Source organism: Corvus cornix, chromosome 4 (genome assembly GCF_000738735.6).
Source record: "Corvus cornix cornix isolate S_Up_H32 chromosome 4, ASM73873v5, whole genome shotgun sequence".
NCBI lineage: Eukaryota > Metazoa > Chordata > Aves > Passeriformes > Corvidae > Corvus > Corvus cornix.
Genome location: NC_046334.1, coordinates 49,435,526 through 49,457,009, shown reverse-complemented (window position 1 = coordinate 49,457,009; position 21,484 = coordinate 49,435,526). Strand labels below are relative to the sequence as shown.

The following is a 21,484-nucleotide window of genomic DNA, read 5'->3' as shown; positions in this document are numbered from 1 at the left end:
ACCTCGGTGGCCAAAAAAGACCCATGCTGGGAGAAGGGGATGATGAAACACATAAGTAACATCAGTCAGGGTCTAGACAGTGATTTTCTATGCAAGCCTTTCTTGTTTCCATGCCGTGGTAAAGCCAGATTGAGAAAAGGTGTTGAACTGTAGCTAAAGGCACTCTGGAAAAACAAAACACCGCAGCAACGGGAGTCGGGCCAAACACAACTGGATGTGTTTGCAAACCCTGCCAGGAGCATAATGACCATTGTAAAATGTAGCTGTCCTGACAAGGCAAAGGAAAAATGCTCCCAAGCACATGCTATTCAAAGCCTGTGACAGCTTAGGCTGCCAGGCTGCTAATTCCTGCTGTTTGTAAATTCTTAAACAATCTGTTGACTAGTCTTTCAAGAAGAAATAGCCTGGCACTCACTCCAAGTCTTTTCTTCACATAACTATCCGTAGCAAAAGAAGAGTTGACCTGCAAGTAAGCCAACAACCAGCCAGAGGAATTTCCCTCCTGCCAATTCCTGGATGTCACACAATCCCTGTAGATGTATTTACCATGCTAGTTATCATTTACATGACCAAACTCTAGCTTGCAGCTGGCACTTTAACAATAGTGCTAAGAATCCAGGTGGAGAAATTTCCCCAGGGACTATGGAAAGCCCTTAAGGGCACCTACATATCAAATCTATGACTCGGTAAGAAAAGATAGATGTGTAACTATTTTACTACCAACTGAACAATATTACTCAAGATATGTCCCTCCACTTTTTCCCCCAAAACACGTAAGCGCAGTTACCAAATATTTGAAATATGCAGGAATCCTTACATAAACTAGACATTAGAACATGTGTTAAATTCCCCAGCACTGCCAATGTAGACAGATCCTTTCATGATAAAGCACAAATGGTTATGCAGGAACTGAAGGCAGGCACCTTCATGGCAGATACGCAACATTCATAACTCCTTTGTTCTCATGTCTTGCAACACAAACCATCTTACTAGTCGTTAAATACTATGTTTCCATATAATTTTAAAATTGTTGCTTTCCTCTACCAACACTAAAAACACTGCTTGAATTAGGCAGTTTAATATGACCAGGAAGGCTTAATAGAGAATGAGGTGAATTTAACAGCAACCTTTAATTATTTAAATTAAATAATTTCCCCCCCTGCTTGGGGCAGGGGGGGAAATTAGAACTAATCAGCCACAATGAACTTTCCTATCCATTTCAACCTGGGGGAAAGTTTTACATCAGGAAAGTGTTTGTTAATCTTTCTCTCTGGTCACACAGGGACATGAGCAATGCTACTACAGGTTACCCATCGGGGAGGGAGGTGTTCTGCCCTAATTGCAGCCAAAAGGTAGGTCTGTACAGAGAAACCTCAAATAACACTGCAAGTTTACATCTGCCTTGGCAGGGAGCAAAACACAAAAAGGGAAACAGGGAGAGATGTTTATGGTCCAACCCTCCACAGCAGACTGAAGCATCAAACAGTACATGTGCTTACAGCTCCTCTGCTCTGTGCCACAGCTTCCCCGACCCTACTCCCGTTGCATCATGTACAAAACCCATTAGTAATTGTCTGCTGCTGTGCTCCTGCCTTCAACACAAAGCCGTGCATTTTTTGAACGCTGCTTTGTATCAAACCCACTGCAGTCAGTTAGGCATTGCTAAACACTTTTGAGTCCAAACACAGCTACCCTACTTCACAATATATTGCAGATTGTTTTAGAAGTGGAGGAAAGGAAAAAAGCAAAGTCAATAAATCTTTAGCTTAGGGCAATGTTACCTTGTGTTTTGCAGCTGCTCTATAGAAAAAATTATGCTTTATAGCAAAATTTAAGAGAAAGTTTTTAATTAAAGAATATCTTGATCTCAAAACTTCACCAATCTGATTCAAACTCCAGTTCCCTCTCATCAGATAAGTAGTTTTGGTTTATATACCAATTTTTTAAAAGTACCAGTTGAACTGCTAGGACTAAAAGCATATATCTGAAAAACAATCCTGAAACTACAAAGGTCTCACTGTCTGCCAGGAAAGAACATCAAAAACACGCTCCAGCTTGGCTGGTGGTTGGACACTGCCAGCCTAAAGCCAAAGTGTTCAGAGCCAGATACTCCAAGTAAGAGCGAAGCTGTCTCTGCACTCTTCAGTGCACAAATGACCCAATGTCAAGACCCAACGTCCAACCTGGGGAGAGAGAAGGCATAATTTCCTACAAACAAAGTGACATGGCTTTCAACCGTGATTCAGGCCCCACTTATATCAGAGGGAAGTACTTCAGCACATCTATTCTACTAGCACAAGTAGGCCAAAATCAAACTAATGAAGACATTAAAGTACTGCCTAAAACGCAAAAGCAAAGCCAAAGGAGCCACATATTGCTAAGCGAAATGAACACGTATTTTCCTGGTAGGTAAAAATGTTTTCCCAGAACAACAAAATTCCTGCCACAACTTAATAGCAGCATCCCAAACTATTTAGACCCAAAGGTTTTTTAGGAATTTTGGAAACAACATCTTTTACAGAATTAAGACTGCATAATGCCATGTTTAACTCCTGACCATGAGTGACCCAAAGTTAGCACTTCTCCTCACAGTCCATCTTACCTTACTTGCACCAATTCCAATGGGTTACTTACAATTAACGTACCACCTATCAGTTACAAGGGTGGCAAATGTTTTCCTTTAGAGAGGAAAAGCTTCTTTTCTACACTGTTATTTGAGTCTAACATGGGATAGATTGTACCACCTGTATAAAAGGTTCACCACTGACTCTCTACATAAAAACTTGAATTGCTGCCATAAAGATTTTAAATACAGTAGAGTATTTAGAGAGGTCAACCCTCATTCTTGCTCTATCATCTTCTCTGTTGACCTTACAGAGCTGTCTTGATTTGCCATGCAGGTCTGCAAGGAACAAGAAGAGACACTGCTTGGACCATCACTCCCTGTCTTCATGGGTTGGAGATGGCAGCCCCTAACTTACATACCATGAAGTGGGGACAGCTGAGAGCAGGCAACTCCTAGCACTGCTCCTAGGTCTGCTCATCCTTCTCCAGCACTATGTTCAAAGATACAAATCACTTACCCACAGTAAGGCTACACTGACATTTCAAAAGATCACGGAGAGGAGATGTCCTTTGGTATTTTTAACACAGGCAATTTTTAACACATACAAACTAAGCCCCAGACCTGGGGGGTTTCAGGTCACACACAACATGACTATGAACTTTATAAATTCAGATAATGATAGTATTTATAAAATAGAAATGTATTACGCAACTCTCTGTATTTAACACACTATTACAATTATGTATGCAGTGAAGTCCTTGCCAAAGCTTTTGCAGCAAGAAAAACCAGAACTCTACTGAAGCTTTTGGAATTCACCTCCTAGCAGCCAAATAGGAAACTGCAACCACTGTTTGGGAAACCATATAGCCACAAGCAGTTCAAAGCCCAGGAATTATAGAGCATTTTTCCCTTTCCCCTGGCTGAGAAAGCCAGTCCAGTCATCCTTTGTGCCACTTCCAAAGACAATTAGCAAAATCTGTTTCAATTAGCTTTTCCAGAGCTATGAGCACAAAGAAGAGTACTGTACAACTTCAGAAAGAAAAGGTGAGATCAAAACCAGGCAAACTGAGGCAGAAATGGAAAGGAGGCAGGGAAAGACCAGATAAAGCAAGGGACAAGAAATCCCAAAGTATGTCCCCCCAAAATGCTGGGTACTATGTGGGGTAAAGCCAATGCTTGTGTTCAGAACAAGGAGCCTTATTATACCAAGTTGGATTTCAAATTATCTTTCTCACTTCTCATTATCAAAATGATTCATTTCTTCCTAGACAAGACCGCCACAGTACACAGTATAATGGCTCTACTTCTTCTGTATAATGGTTAGATACATCTGCATATCTGCAACATCTTACTTAATACCAGCAAGATTAATGCACGTTTTGAGCATTCCTAACTTCTGGTTGACAAATTTTTTGTGGCAATATCCCACCCCTAGTCTTCCCCAACCTAGGCGTCTCCTTTGCTCCTCTATTGTTTCCCCTTTAGTACAATCCTTAACTGCTTTGTAACTCTAACAACTGCTACAACAAATGTTTTATTAAAGACCAGATGAAATAAAAATATTTTTCCTAACTCACATTTTAAGGTAGGAAAAAGAATATAAAGGATCATTTACTCTGACATAGTCTACCAACAGATTAACTTACGCTGCATTTTGTCCCATTTTCCATACATGGCTTTAACCATTCTTTCCTTTAATATCTGTTTTAAAACTTAACAGACTGACTGTTTCTTCTGTAAACACACAGTGGTTCAAACACACCAGGGCTGTTACCATTTCAAAAAATAACTTTTACACATGTTTATATTCTATTAGAGCCAAATCAAGAAATATGCAAAGAACGAGAACACAATACTTCATTGCTCAGAGCAGAGGTTTAAAACACCATGAAGTTCTCTTTCACAGAGTCTACAAGAAAGATGGAGAAAGAGGATATAGCGACAGGAAAGCAGGAAATGGCTTCAAGTCAAAAGAGAGTAGGTTTAGAGTAGATATTAGGAAGAAATTCTCTACTGTGAGGGTGGTGAGGCACTGGAACAGGTTGTCCAAAGAACCTGTGAATGCCCCATCCCTGGCAGTGTTCAAGGCCAGGTTGGATGGGGCTCTGAGTAACCAGCTCTAGTGAAAGGTGTCCCTGCCCATGGCAGGGGAGTTGGAACAAGATGAGCTTTAAGGTCCCTTCCAACCCGCGCCATTCTATGATTCAATATGGAGAATATAAAATATGTTTAGTCACCCAAGAAAATAACAGCTTTTCCTACAGCTTCTGTTTCACTTACTCCAAGAAGTAGCAGTCTGCTGAGGAGGAAAAAATCGAAGTTCATGTTTTCCCTGCCAATATGAAAAGTCACCTCAAGGAAATCCACATTTTATGCAACAAAATATACCTATTAATTTCTGTTCTTTATAGAATACCTAGTATAGAGCAACAGCATTGCTATCTCTGTAACCACCAGTAACCACCAGCACTGGGAATTAGTCAAGCAACTAATTGCAGACAAGCACAATTGTGTCACAGGCCTTGAGAGGAGGTGTTAAGTCACTCCATGCTGGGGAAGGGACACATGAGACCTTTCAGCTCAGTTGGCGGCTTGCAGTGCTCGTCCTCAGAAATCCCGCACTGCTGTACTGAGATAACAAGTATATGTTTGTACAAAGGGGTCAGTGACGTGAAATTAAGCCACCAAATTTCAACCAATTTTGCTATCTGAGAGCATGAGAATTAATTCATCAGAGCAAAGCTCTACTGCTTACACATTCTAAGTTTATTTGGAGCAGCAATTTATGCTCTGTATGCTGAAAGGTTACATACACATGACAGTCTTAATAACAGTCGCTCAAAAATTCACACAGAAAGATCCCAAGTACTATTCCCACTATGCCTGCCTGGATGCACAGGCAGTGTGTAACTTCCCTTTTATAGCACTAGGAAGTGTGGCACACATGTAATTAAAGCATCAGAGTTCCTTAATAATAATAATATGATTCCACAGCTGATGGTTGGCTGCAGTTTAACAAACAGAAGAGCAATTAATGATTTGCACAAAACCAGGATGGAGGCTAAAAGCAAGATTTGTTTCCTCTAGACAAAGACAGAAGGACCCAAGTGATAATGATTACCTGTGAATATTCAGGAAAACAGATCATCTGTGATAAAAGCAACCTCAAAGTGTCTGGTATGCTATCATCACCCCTAGCTCCTATTTTTATCCTCAAAAAACAAAACAAACAAACAAAAAAAGAATTGACTAGTTTCTTTTGTATTACCAATGGCCCTACTCAGAAAAATAAGATGGTAATTACTCCTCCTTTTAAAAAACACCTTTTCTTCTTTTTAATACCTTCTTCTGCCCTTATAATATGGGCCAGCAGTCAATTACCATCTCACAGGAGTAAAGTCCAAAACATGCCACTTGCCTGAGTGGTGGCATCAACAGACCTCCTTTGGCAACACAATCACTGCTAACAGGCAACTTGCATCCAAAGTTTTTAGTTCAAAAAATTAATACAGTTTAAGAAACTCATCTATCACAATCAGTATTTGGGGGGAAACCCCATCAGTGCGGTACGACCTAAACACAGCATCTACCTACGCAATTTCATTTAGAATGCAGGAAAAAAACCACAAGACTTGCTGTTCTCCCTCCTCCCCTTCCCCTGTGATTCATTTCTGAAGACAAAACTTCTCATTTCTAATATACATGAAATGCTCATGCTTGCCTGACTGGATGTGGAAAGGAAAGTACAAAAAGAGTAACTGGGTCAAGGGAGCAATTATCAAAAGTTGTATTAATGTGGAGAAAACCATGTGACAACAAGAAAACCAGCAGATCTAAAAATGCCTGTAGGCATGCTATTTCTTAAGTCTGTACTCAGAGCATCTAACTAAAAGCTGCCAATCCCATGCTAACATTACAAATACTTTGCTTTTATCTTTGAAGATAAATGAAGAAAAAGGTTGTTTTAAACACAGATATTATTATAGCATGAAAAAGCATGGAGCAAATGAAGGAAATGAGCTCTTAAAGCCTCCTAACACTACTTCTCTTCAGAAGCAAGAAGTGAACTTCCTGATCTTGATTCTGACAATAAGCTGCTGTTCTAAAGTAAGCTCAGTTTCTGAAGCCATTCCTGGTGGCCCTTAAGATAACAGCACTAGACTTAGACTTCCCAGTAGAGCTGCCTTTTTTTTTTAATACTTGCTCCCCATCAGAGGGTATCAAACCCACACTGTCGTTTCACTGGCAAACCTCAGCAGACACTCAGTAAAACCAATCTACCTCAGCTGCATTACTTCACCTTGTAAAATTGTGAGCTTCTCTGGAATTCAAAGTCCTTTGCTTCAAATTGAAACATTTTATCAAGATATTGTGTTGCTTTCTAGTTATGGCTAAAACCGCGACAACACCCATTTCAAAAGTACTAATAATTTTACTACCATTTCCTGTATGGTGTGCAAATACCATCTGAGGTAAGAAAGTATTAGCTCCACAAGAGTCAAGCATTCATGTGTGCACTGCTCTGTTCCAAAGAAAAGGTTCTTTCACCCACAGCTTCTGAGAGAGGTAGAAACATGGCTAATCAATGAGCCTGTCACACTCAACTTACAAGCCTTTGGAAAACACTAGTTTTTAATCATCCATTTTTACCAACCAGCTGTGGCCACTTGACAAGATTTGCACAGGGTCTCTCACAGCCTATTAAAACTCCCTGTTGTGCTGTGAAAGCATTTGAGGTAGCTTATGCTTCTGAATTAGAGATAATAAAAGCTACAGACACTACTACATTAACAATAGCCAAGAAAATGCAAAGGAACATAGCTTGTGCATGAAACTCCCACGTGGAAACTCCAGTTTCTGCAAAACAAAACGCAATTATTCTCAAATTTGGGTACTTAGAATCTTACAGGATAAACCCTGGTCTGTCCTTAAAACAGATGAGGGGAGAAAAGAATAAAACCTAGAAAACATTTTTAAATGCATTTATATTGTATTTAGCACAGACTATGCCTCCCCACTGCTCCACAGAGGAGTTTTATATCAAGGTTAGTGCCTAACTCCATGCAAATGATTTAGGCTTATTTTACTGTTGCATTTTGCAGCCAATCTAGCTCCTCTGTGTCATTAAAATTCCTCTTCATCTGTTTATGTACTCGTTCCTGCTTCCACCTGAGCCCTCTGGCAGGTGCCTTTCCTGAGCCAGCCTTTGGGAGCACCAGTATCTATCTTCATTTTGGAATTGCAGGGTATGTGTGTCCTTAGAGCATCTCCTCTGTCAGTTTTTAAAATCTCTTCAAATTCAGTTTCATCCTCTACCTCATGGATCTAGAATTTCAACACCTCATTTCAAGCTCACCTTGTGCAAGGAGGATTCACATCCTGCCATAACAGCACATTGCATCTACCCATGTTAAAAATATTTGCTTGCAATCTCAGCTCAAAGAACAACTCGAGAATGGGGAAAGTCCAGTTCCCTGCCTGAACACTGGCTGCTTGAGGAAGATACTGAGTATTTGCACTTAGCAGCAGGAAAAACTCAGGACATGCTCACTCCATGTGCCAAGCAAGAGCGCTCTAGGAAAACTCTGGACATACGCTGTGTGCCAAGCAAGAGTTTTCTAGGACAGCCTGACAACACTGTGCAAAAAGCATCCATCCCATTAGTCTGGGAGAGCTAATGACAGTAGCACAAATATCAGCAACCTGTGAATTTTCCATCTCTGTACCGCAGCAAAAGTATAGGCAGCAGAAGCTAAAGCTCAACACTAGTTAAGTTTGAAGTCAGATCAGCATGTCCTGAATCAGCTCCACACTGTCCAGGCTTGGTTTTACGGCCAGCATGTTGTGTGGGCTGACAGTCTTATTTTAAACCTTTGCATATGTGTTACTTAACCGATGGATTTCAAACAACCTTGGGACTTACAGACATGAACCTTAACAGCTTTCTAGGAGTAATAGGATTTATCAGGCCAAAAATTAAGGAGTTACAAACTCAAATTTCTGATTTATAGCAGAAGCTCATATTTCCTAATTTAAGTCCTAATGCAAGCTGGGATACCAGATCAAGTGCTGTTTTTTCCAGCTCTATATTTACACTTCAAGGATTACGTAGAAGCACATAGCAGAAGCAAAAAAATCAGCTAAATGCCTCAATGTGAGCCTTTTGGGGGAGGTTCAGAGAAGTTTGGGTTACGTGTCTTCAAACAGGCTTTCAAAGCAGCATAGATCTAGACATCCATCTCAACTCAAGGAAGGAGGATCCAAATTTTAAATTTAGGAAAATAATATCTTTACCTCGCATATGTGCAAAAGCTTAGAAAATCATTGTGAGGAAGGGGTTCTCTTCTGCTCTGGCAGGAGGTGCAGCTGAAGAATTTCAGCCTCACCCATGCAAAATTAGATATTTATTTTGGATAAATCCCACAAAATGTTTTCTGCCCAGCCAGCACTCCTACCTGCAGGTTTGGCAGCAGCACAGCTGGGCGCTGTGCTGCAGGATGGCAGGCAGCCAGCCGCCAACTCCGGGGCCTCTCCGGAGACTGGCAGGGTAGACTGCTCAGTAAAGCCTCAGGGTTACTCCAAGGCAAGGATAGTGACAGCTCTCAGCTGCCCCATCTCTGAGGCTACAAGGGTCACCAGAGCCTCTGCTACCAGGGAAACAGCAAATTTAGGGATGTACCTTGCCATATCCTGCCTGTCAGCTGTTCCCATCCCTGTAAAATGTGTACACACATTGGAAAGGCATTGGAAAGGAGGGAAAACGAGCACCACCTCCTGACTTGCTGGTTGGACCAGAGAAGCACTGAGGGATTCCCCTTTTTTCTGCCTAAAAATGAGCAAGTAGAACCACATCACTTCATTGTATATGTTGCTACACACTGGCTGGCCAAAACCAGAGCATGGAGACTATTTCTGAATCAACATGCAACACATGCTGGCTGATTTTAGCCCAAAGCAAGATAGAATACAACAGAAAAGTGACTCCTGCCTAAAGGAACAAACCTTTAACAATGCTCTGAGGATCCCATAACTTCAGGACTTCCTTGGCATCAAGCCTCACTGACATCCACCAGAGTCTCCCAATCGCCCCTCTTGATCCCCTTCCCCACACAGACCCTCACTGAGAATACCTGAATTTTCTGTGGTCTGCCATCAAGAGTTACACTTCAGTGCAAGGGCATCATAATATTGACATGCTGTTAGGGTGCAAAGCCAAACTTCCCAGGGAACACTTAAACTGTTTCCCTGACAAACAGCACCATCTTTATCACATTAGGACATATCTATATTGGTTTTCAAAACAGAATTACTGGTCCCTAAATGCCCATATGCCTCTACCAGAAAGCTTCCTATATTTTGGCAGGTATAGAATCATCATTTTTACCCATGCTTAAATTCATACTTGCAAAGGGAAATATATAGGATATTTCACTGAAAAATTTACACATGTCAATGCTGACATAACAGCATGCAAAGATTATAAAAATAAGGTTAAAACACACCTACATAATTAAGCATGGTTTGCTAGCAGCTCTTGCACATGCTTAAATAATAACACATGCTTAAAGCCAACACTACTTTGTGTTACTTCAATATCCTTTGTTAGTCATCTTACCACCCTACAAAGTTATCTAACAATAAGTCTGATCTCAAACCTTTCCGAGAAGCAAACACCAAATAATTAAAAACATGGGTTTTTTCTAATGCTTCTCTTTTCAAATACACAAGTATCATCAAAATTTTTTCCTAATTTTGAGACCTTTTTAAGGGAATGAATGTCAAACTTGTATAAAAAAAAAAAATCCTGTTTTTTTGAGTACATATATCTTTTCATATACTGTGTTAAACCACTCCCTTTACTGATGGTTCTTCTGTTGTTTCACTGTTTTCTTGAATTATGGTGGGAAAAAGAGAAAGGGAAGGAAAGAAGGAAAAAAAAAAGAAAAAGGCAAGCAGACTCCCACAGGACTCAAAAAATATGAGTTATTTCTCAACCTGCCACTCTACCAGGGTACCTGACTTGGTAAGACCTCACATTCCCCAGAGGTTTCACACCCAGATGAGTATCAGGGAGGAAAAAAACCCAACAAAAACCCACAGAGATCCTGCCTCTCCTGCTCACTTAGGAGGCATGCAGGGTGCCAAGGAGACAAGACCATCACATAGCGCTGAAGGTTTTCTTAAAGCCACATGCATCCCAAACACCCAGGCTCCCTGCTGTATTTACTTCCAGACGAATCTTGCTGTAAATAGATTCTTGCTTCATAGATTGTGGCCTATTCATATAGATCTCCAACTCATCTAAATAACTTAATTAAACTATCTTTCCATTATGCCACATTTAAATCCCAATTTCATCTGTCAAATGCCAAATTCTCCATGGGAGAGCATTCCTCCTCCTTATTTCTCTTCCTTGCAGTTCCCTTTCATGTTTCGTGCTGGTTCTCTGCACAGTGTCCTCCATAGGTATACAATTCAACACCTTGCTAAGAAATATCTTTTCCTAACAATAATCCTCTTTGCAAATAGAATTAACAAGGCAAGTGTAAACACGAAAGCAATGAACTAGTTGTCATATTTACCCAACTGCTTCCACCTCCTTATAATGAAGTTCTATACTAAATACATAGGATGGCTTAATGTCAAGCTCCTCATTTGCTGAATTCTGCAGCTGGCCTGTAAGAACCCTGCAGCATATCCCTTCAACTCATCTGAGAAATTATATTTACAAGGTTTCCAATAAAGTCTTAACTAATTTGTGCCAATATCAGTCACACTAATGACTGCCATTTAATAACTGTTTGGAGGGCTTCCTACCCAGAGAACACTGCAAAGAAAATACAAGTTTCTACAACAGACGAATACAAGTTTCTACAACAAAATATATGAAGCTTGCGGTAGTTTCTTCTGTTAAAACAAGTTAATTCATAAAGGTAAGGAACATTTAATGCCTGTCAATTTCCTTCTCTTTGGAATCTGTCCTTCACACACAGTAATTACATCGGGAAACCTCTCTCTGTAACTAGCTAATAGACATACGGAAAAAATCAGTTGTGACTAAGAGTACTGCATGAAACATATTTTAACACCAACATTAAACCCAAATGCTTTTTCTAAACACATCATCTACACTTGAAATCTGCAGAAGTACTTTAGAAATGTTCCTTTTGGCGCCTTTGAAAATTAAACTGCACTTGCACTAAAGGCAAACAAAAACGAACCTCCAAAAAACGAACAAAACAACTAAACACACTGCAGAATTGCTTAAAAGCATATCGTAGTGAAGCATGACTAGTGCTTCCAGGAGGGTTTTCCCAAAGGCAGACAGAGCTGATACTTTGTCTGACAGGGTATATTATCTCGGGTGCAATGTAATCCAGCAAGGAAGACAAAGGAAAAAAAAGATTCCCCTTAAGTTTTCTCCAGAAAATAAAAACAGCCAAGCAGTAATAAATCACTCAGTTATAACTCTATTTTGGCATAGCTACAGGAGGACACCACTGAGATTTTAGTGGAGGTTTTTAAATTGTGAAGTCTGACAGATTAAACTGCCAAATACAAGTCTGAGAAGAGTTTGCTTAAAGTACTTTACAGCCATAGCACTATTCATAAGGTAAAACAAACCAGAATTACAGACACTGGCTATCTGGGACTGAGATCAGAAGAAAAATTTGCATATTTTATTTTCTAGGAAACCTCCCTCTATCACATATTACTTTTAATGCACCACTACGCAAGTTAGTAGTTTACATTCATGAATTCCTAGACTTCATTCAGCTGAGATCAGTGTTCAGTAACAAATGCAGGAAAGACTACTGATAAAGGCACATATTTGCATCTAGTTAATCATCCTAATTGGTGTGCAGATAACTTTAAAAATGCACTAATCAGTGTTACATTCAGATGGAGGGTTTGTTCAGCAGTAAAAATCACAATCTAAATACTTATCCAAACAAATAACACATTTTCAGGGGAGACTGAAGCTCAGCACATTTCAGTTAAAGAAAGAAAATGGTTTTAACATTGGAAGCCAGAACTTAGAGGCTGTCCTTAGATCTCCAGTTAAATCGAGTTTTATCTTTTCAAGACATAAAGAAACCCACTACAGAAGGTTAATTCACTGTCCTGCGAGTGATGGAGACCAAGTGTCTGTTGTCTTTGTCAGCGCAGACTCCTACATTCATTTCCAGTCGCCTTGGTGCAGGGTCTGCTCTTACACCCTGGGCAATAGACTTCAGCAACCAGGACCTCCCAGATGAGGCACAGATAAACCAGTGTTCCTTAGCAATCCCAGGGCACTCTCCGCAATGCTTCCCTCAAATTCTTCTGCTAGAGCTCTACAGCCTCCCACCTGCAACACCCCTTGCAGGTGAATGGAAAGTGGTAAAAGAGACAATAATCTCAGCAGGGATTCCGGGGAAGCCAAGCAGAAAGAAGGAATTCTTTTCACAGCCAGAAGCAGACCTACAGACAAGCAGCACTCCTGGCTAAAGCCCAGAGAGGCTGCAACAAGGTCCCAGGAGGCTGCACACAGACCAGACAGGCATCTGGAACCAAAAGCCACCAAATGTTTTGAAGGGAAAGCTTGCACCCAACTCTGGTAACACACAGCTGAGAACAGCCAGAGGTTGAGAGAGTATCTCTAGTGGAGGTTTTGAATGAGGGCATACTGTTCTTATTTTTCCTTCAACACCTGCTTACATGGAGACAAAAAAAAAAAAAAAAAAAAAGACAGATTGCAGGAGACAAGAGATTACAAAGAAAGCAGGCTGAAGGGTAAAAAGAATTAGGAAACTAAAGCAGGACACCACACAGAGCCTTCCAAAAATCACACTCTGCTCCTTAAATCTCTGGGGACAGGATGGATTAGTCCTCTGTCCGGATTAGTCCTCTGTCCAAGCATGATGAGACAAGGAAACAGGCACAGAGGTGCTAGGATACTGGTCATTGTGAGAAGCGGTCAGGTACTGCTGACAGACACAGTACCCATTATACAGCATCTGCAGCTGGTTGTATTCCATGTTGCACACAGAGTATTTTTCGAACCAACTACAGACTTCATACAAGTTCAACTACTGCAACCACCATGCCAGATATCTCAGCTATTCTGCAGGGCAACAAATGAGACAAATCCCATGCACAACTACCTCAACTAGACTTGTTTTCAAATTTGATTTAACTTCATTTAATTCCGGTCTTCCAGTCCCAGCATATCTTGGAGAACTGGTCTCAGTTCACACTATCTGGATCTACTACACAGTCCCCCAAGACCTCCTTTTTGAGAAGATTTATGAATTACTTTTTTATTTGGGGGGGGAAATTACTGCAATTCATTTTTTAATCTGGAAGTTAATAAGATCAAGCATCTTACACATGCAAACATAGTCTCCTTTTGTACAGCTTGGACTTAAAGGAAAAAGATTTTCTACACAATTACATGCAGTTGTTAGATGACACATTATTTTGGAGGGGGGAAAAAGAGCTAACATGCAAAACATTTCAGAAAGTGTCCACTAAGCACATTGCAACCATGTAGCAATACAAACTGTAAAGCAGGAATTTTTATAGCGGTTTTATAAGGTCGTATTTCAAAAATAAGAAACACTAACACATAAAATCTATATTCAGTTAACTCAGACATACAGAAAAGCTTTTCCTGAGTCACCAAGCCTCCTCTCCTACTGCCACAGCCAAGCACACAATACAGACTTCCTCAACATATCCTCAAGAGCCAGTTAAACGACTTGCTCCCATTTATCCTATTTTAAGGTTGTTCTAGAACCTGAGCCCATTTAGGGAAGAAAATGTGTAAATTCCAGCTTAAATTTATTTGTGCCGGTTTATATCCATTTGTTCTCATGCCAACATTGTTCTTTAGCTTAAACAGCTCCTCTCTCCCTTTCTCGTGTTTATATCGCTGCTGTACTTGCAGACTGCAATCATATTCAATCTCAGCCTTATTTGCTAGGCTAAACAAGCCAGGCTTTCCTTGTCTTCTCTGGAATAATTGACACTGCTGTTCTCCAGGCTCAATTTGCACTGACCCACCCATGGCACAGGTGAGAGAACCCTTGCCTGGCACTCCCCAGGAGCTTGCACCCATTCCACCACCTCTCCTTCCTGTGTCCTGGCCTAACACACTCCACCATCACCTTTACTTTCTCCATAGCAGCAAGGCAGCAGCAACTTGGTCAGCGATCAGCCAATGCACCCAGCACATCCCTGGCTCTACTGTTCCCAGTAATGGAACTCCTTGCTCACAGCAGGGTACAAAGGCAAGACTTCGTGTCCCACTAGAAAGGGATGTACAGTACAGTTTGTTTTCAGGGTGGATGATTTGTTCCAGTCTGACTGCATATCCTGTGTCAAAGCTTGCTATCTGACGGAGATGTAATCAGTCGATTGCTCACCATTACCTATCAACTACCAGGTTCACTTTAGATTTTCACAACCTCTGCTAAAAAATCCTCACAGCAGGCAATCTCAAGCACTCAAATTCCCCCTTAACTAGCTCCTGAAGTCACCACTCTCTTCAGCTCAAACCCTGCAGCAGCCCTTTCTAAGCTCCTCAGGCATTTCCTAAGGAAGTCACCATCCCTTCTGACTAATGGCACAGCAGAGTCCACTCAACACCACACCAAAAATGACCAGTTATGTCACTGGTTTCCAACTTAGCTGCAGAACTGAAAAACAAGAAGAATAATCCAGGTTTCCAAGTCACGCATTCCCTCTCCTAGCAAATGATTCCCACAGTTCTAATCTACTATTTAGATGACTCTTGCTGGGAAAGGCACATTCACTTGCACTGCTTCAGAGCCAAGAATTCTCCTTGTTACAACAGTTATGTTTACTTCATAACACAGGATAAAATTACTCTTTATCCCAAAGAGTCTTCTCCAGACCTTGATTTCCCTTAGATGACAAAAAAAACCACCCCAAAAATACAAGCCAAAAAGTATTCCATCACACACTTATTGCTATAAAGGAAGAACAAAAATATCCACACTCCACATGACTGTTCCAGGCAAGGAAATTAATCAGCCAAGATTTTGTCCCAAGGTCACCATAAGAGGATGTCTCTTCCTTTAAATGCTAGGACATCTGCACTCTTATTTTAACTAAATGTAATTATGCCGGCAGAAAATAGTTTTAAATCCAAGACAGAAAACTCATTCGGGCATTCAGAAAATACTAGAGCACGAGACGGCAGGATGACGACATGTAGGATCTAGAACAAACTGGAGGAGCACACCGTCGAGCTAGAGGACACAGCAAAGCTGCAGCAGCTCAGCAGCAGCTTCTGGGACAACACAGCAGATCTTCCGTGAAGCACTGAAACTTGCAGCAGATACTGTTACCCTGAACAGCTGACTGGAGATACCATTTACCATGCACAGCTACCAACAGCATCCACAACACACAAAGCCTACCAGCGCATCCCCACTGCAAAGTTGGGGTTTTTTCTTGGTTTTAGGTATTTTGTGTTTAAAGCCCAGAAGTACGCTTACCCTCCCTAGCAAGCAGGAGCCCAGACAAGAGCTATAAAACATTGCAAACAAGCAGGCAAAGCAATGAAGGACAAATACAAACCGTTACACTTTCCATTTTATCTGTCTCTCTAGCCGCTACGAAAAGTAGCTCCGTTGCTGCCTTGGGACCCAAGCAAATTCCTGACAACTTCCAAGACGCGTTCGTGGGGTTCACGTTTTGTTCCGAGGACTGTTATTTTTTGCACACTCCCATTTGCAGCCCCGCGTGCAACCCTCGAGTACGATTTAATCACAGAGCTCAACTCGCTCACTCTAGTAATTAAAAAAAAAAAAAAAAAAAAAAGGTACTTCTACGGGTACTTTTGCCACTTTTCAGCCTTTTTTACCGCACCACCACCAGCAGAACAAGACCGGCCGCCGCTGCTATTTGCCGCCCGCAGGAACAGAGCCCACGCTCGCCGCAGGCTCGGCCAGCGCTCTGCAGTAGCAGCGGCAGCGCTCCCGCACACCGGGGAAAGGCAGCGGACCGCAGCCCGGCCCCGGCCCCCCACCCCCGAGACCGGGATGCCCCGGAATCGCCCCAGGCAAGGGCGGCGGGACCCTCCCCCGGCCTCCTGCCCCGTCGCACGGGCAGCGGCCCGGGCGGAGCGGCAGCACCGCGGGCGGCCGCGCACCGGGGCTCTGCCGCGGGACGTGCTGCGCTGCCCTGCCCTGCCCGCCGCGGAGCGCACCTACCTACCTACCTACCTGCCTGCCTGCCTGCCTGCCTACCTACCTGCCTGCCCGCCGCTCCGCCGCCCGCCCCGGAGGCGCCTGAAGCCGCTGCGGGATGCGGCCAGCCTTCCGGAAACGCTTCCCAGCCCGCTGCGCTTACCCAGGAAACGATTCCGGCCGCCGGCCGCCACCGCCCCTCCTCTCCCTCCGCCCCGGCCGCCGCCCAGAGCCGCGGCCCGCAGGGTGCCGGCCGGGCGGGGCGAGGCGGGCGAGGGGGCGATGGCTGCGCCGCCATGGCGGCTGTGTGCCCCCGCCGCCCCCGCCCGCCCCAGCCCCGCGGCCTCTCGGCGGTGCCGCACTCGGGGCTTTAGGTCAACAGCTCACATCAGAGCAGAGGTACCTCTGTGAAGGGGTAGGGGTTGTGTGTGAGGCAGGTCTACCCCCTGAAAAAAAAATGTATTTTTTTTCTCCTTAGGGAAAAAAGAATGGTCTTGGCTCGTGCTTGGCAAGTGTAGTCATGCCCATATCAAGGTGAGGCAGTGGTAATTGGTAACACTCCCCAAATGCCCCCTGCTTTATCGCAGTGCTCCTCTGGCATTAGTGAGAGGCAGAGAGGTAGACAGCCGAGTAGGCTGGGAGGCCCTAGAAGAAGGTTTTACCGCTCTCTACAATTACCTGAAAGGAGGTAGTAGACAGCTCAGGGTTGGTCACTTCTCCAAGGTAAAAAGCAATAGGACCAGAAGAAACAGCCTCGAGTTGCACCATGGGAGGTTTATATTGGATATTAAGGAAAATTTCTTCACTGAATGGGTTGTTAAGTATTGGAACAGGGTGCCCAGGGCAGTGGTGGAATCACCATCTCTGGAGGTACTTAAAAGGACGAGTAGATGTAGTACTTGGGGATGTGATTTAGTGGCAGTTGGGTTAATGGTTGGACTTCCTGATCTTAGATATCTTTTCCAACCCTAACAATTGTATGTTTCTATGATTCTAAGAATGGGTTGTTTTCCACACTGGATATGGACTCCAAGTAGCAACATGGCCCTGGGTTAAACACCCACATGGCTGATGAACATTAGCAAACCCCTCTGGTCACGGACTAAAGGCGTGTGCTTGGCATCGGCATAGTGCTCCAGGCAGCTGTGTTCTGGTGGGTGTCAAAACTCAGGTAACCAGTGTGAATGGAAAGGAATGGGGTGTTCTCATGTGTGGCAAACGAACAAGTAAAGGACCAGGCCTGGCAACTTCACTGCTCTAACCTGTATGCACTGCTATAGGGTTACTGTAGAGTTGAGATTAAATCCCTAGACACATCTTGAGATGGATTAGTAGAGAATCACAGCAACGTCCTGAACAGTTAGAAATAAGGCTTAATAGAACACATCCATAGGAAGATACTTCTGTTTAGCACCTTCCAAATACGTGGAATATTGTCTGTTCTGTCAAGATAGGCTTTTGAGATTACAGGGGAAGTAACTGGTCATTGCTAAAGCAAAAAATTCAACATAGGATGGTAGTTCAGTGGAAAGCAATGTAACAGACCTTTTACTTCTACACCTTATAACAATTTTAGGAAGTCCCTGGAACAGTAGATATGCAACAATCAGCAGTAAAATAGTGTCGTATTGGAGTGACCTAAGATGTATAAGGAGGTCAAAGAAGTCTATTACAATAATGAAATTGCATCTCATACATTTTCCTACATGTTCTTGTAAATGTAAACACATTTAGTAGTCCTATTGAGGTGCCCAAGTCTACTTTAAAATTTATTACACCTTTTACAACAGCAAATCTATTTATCTGCAAGAGATGATTTTTCCTATGCATGCTAGAACCTTCTTCTGTATTTTGTTCCCTGCCTTTACAACCATGTTCCTGGTAATAGCAGAACACTCATGAACTGAGAACAATTTAAAGGATTGTTAAGATTAATAGCAATATTATGTCTTTAATTAGAAATGTTTATGGTTTTAGAAGATCATATTGACATCCACCAGCCTAAAGAAAAGAAAAAAATATTTATAAGTACTACAGTGATGAACAAGAAGAAACAATTAGGGAAAGTAATTCAGAGCAAAGCACCTAAGAATTATACTTTAATATTTAATAACTTACTCTTAAATGTATTGTTCTTTTTTGTAGTGGTACCCACCTTTTCAATTTGTCTTAAAATTGGACATGATTTAATCTCCTAACACTTTTATAAGCTAAAACTCCGATTTTAATTGATATTTTTAGATCCAAGACTATGATGATGGTCAAAAAAAGCCTCCAAATGGTTATAATGATCTGTAATAAAAACATGTCATTGTGATCAGTTTCAGAAGGACCAATGACCTCCTGAGAGGTCACCAAATTTCAGCATTTGCAAATCAGGTTGCTTCCCTCTTCAACAAAGCACATCATCCAGCAGGAGGGAAGGCTTTCATGCTTGGACAGTGTACTGGAGAAGAACTCTCCCTGGAATAGGCACTATATCTACTGAAGAGATGCAAGACAACTAGCAGGTTACCAAGATTGTTGGTGAATAGCCTATTAATAAATTTCCCTGAGAGAAAAGCTCAGGCAAGATACTCAGAAATTAATATTCCTTTAATAAAAATAAGTGCATTGTGCTTTTCGCTATGTGGTAAGAGTTACGATTAATATTTAGTTACATAGTCTATATAATGCACTTTGGATTGCGGTGTAGAAAGCAGTGCCATAAAAATGAAGTGTTGGGGAAACAAAATAAGGAATTTCATACACATCCCAAATGGACAGCCGCTCAATACACTCACTTCTTGGAAACATTTCTACGTGGATGCACAGCTTGCCTAGGCTCAGCAGGTCTCATCAAATATTTCATAGAAACATAGAATATCATGATTTGGAAGGGACCCACAAGGATAATCAAAGTCCAACTCTTTTACTTAAGACACAAGCATCTTGTGGAATAGTGTTTATAAACAGCAGTGGGGGAAAAAAGAGGCCTTTCTATATTATCAACTCATACCAAAAGAATTTCATTATCATCTTGCTGTTCTGTGTGTGAACCACTGACTGCAATTTTATTTTGGTCAAAGTGTCTCCGACTTTGCAACAAGGAATGACAGTCCATAGGAGTCTCCATTGGCAAGTAAATCTCTGCAACTGACCTCCCCCAGTGCCACACGGGTTTGCAGGCACTGCATCAGTACTGACTGTGCTCCAAGTGTGCTCTCAGGAAAAGTTCGTCGTTTCTCCCCTGCTTTCTTCTATATACCAGCTTTTTACTTATGGGTCAGTCCGTGTAGAGGGATAGAGTACGCAATGATCCCATCTCGAGAAACTCGTCTCTCTTACTGCAGCGGAAAGCAGGAAAGTGGTGACTATGAAATAAGCAAGGCTACCATCTAGTGGTGTCACTGCGCTTCCACAGCACGGAGAAACACACCGTCTTTTGCTGAATATATTGGTCCCAAACACAGAAACTTAATTAAGAAAATTCAGTTATGGCAGAATGGTAATTTTCTTTGCAACACTTTCTCTAACATTTTCACACAGATACATTAAGTCTCCATTTTAAATACAAAATCAAATCATTTTCGAGAAAAAACATAAACCACCACACACAGTGCACAAGCAGCTGGGAGATTTAAGAATTAGACTCGTGGCATGTGTTTTTCATTACAGGCTTGAGCATACTTAGAGGGTTCAGTCCCCAAGACACATTGCTTCTCAGGACCTGTGTGAAAGCATGTATCGCTCCCATTCTTTCGAATTCCTGTCTCCCTAGTGCTCCCTGGGCTAGCATATAGTGAAAGATTAATTCTGCCATGGACAAACTTCCTGTGTTATTTATAGAGAAGCAAAGGCCGCAAGACATCAGTCTCAGATAAGATTATTCCAGTAGTTAAATCAAACCAGGAACTAAATCAGGGCCTCCTGCTATACTCATGGAGCCCTCTCCCATTTGCTGTATTAGCTGTCTCAGGCACATTGCCACTACGTTAACGAAGGCTGTATGGGAACAAGGGCAAGTGGAGCAATTTGTAGGCCAGCAGCTCTCTGATATCTTGGCGTGCCAAGCAAGGCAGAATGATAATTTTGAAGTTTCTCTCTAGCTCTTCAGGAATGCAAAGCCTTGCATCCAGGAATGGTTGTTAAGGTAATTATAAATGATCTCTTATACATCTGTCTAGATGTAATTCTCTGATCTCTCCTTTCTCTGCCTGTTACACAGCAGTTTATTGAGATTTCCTACAGGAAGGGTGAAGGGAAGGTGGCCTGACCTGACTAGCCCCCACGCATATAAACTCCGTGGTTATGTGCTGAATTTACCCAGCCCACCCACTCATCCAAACAGGGGCAGCTCCATTTTTTTTATTATTACAGGCAAGTTCTGAGGGGTGTGAGCAGGGTGACTGTGTTTGCTCACAAACAATCACCATATTAGAAACAGGAGAACATACCAACCAACCACTGTAGGAAAACAGTCCATTTGGGACTTCCTTCTGGCTGGAAAGGCCAGATGGGGGAAAGCTGCTGTTTGTGACAAAAAAGCTGCTATTAATGCAGAGTTTCTAAATGCTACAGTAGCTGCTTAGGCACTGCTAGAAGCCAGTAGCTGCTTTCAGAGCTGACTTTTCTGCAAACTCCGCTTACTCTTTTATGTGGCTTGGTGGACAAAAATACTCAAAAGCTGCCACAGAGCAAGGCCTGTAATTATAGGTGGTCAAATAAAAGAATAGCT

At 42.2% G+C, this 21,484-nt stretch overlaps 1 protein-coding gene across 9 annotated transcripts in view; it reads right to left on the bottom strand.

The window, feature by feature from the left end:
* APBB2 (amyloid beta precursor protein binding family B member 2) overlaps positions 1-16,950 on the bottom strand; it is a 171,215-nt gene extending 154,265 nt beyond the window's left edge. For 3 of the 9 annotated variants that reach the window (XM_039550372.1, XM_039550373.1, XM_039550371.1), the window contains exon 1: positions 16,828-16,912. The gene's annotated coding sequence lies outside the window, so the exon portion shown is untranslated. The other 6 variants (XM_010401748.4, XM_010401749.4, XM_039550370.1 and 3 more) reach the window with 5 other exon arrangements.
* Positions 16,951-21,484: the final 4,534 nt, after the last annotated feature.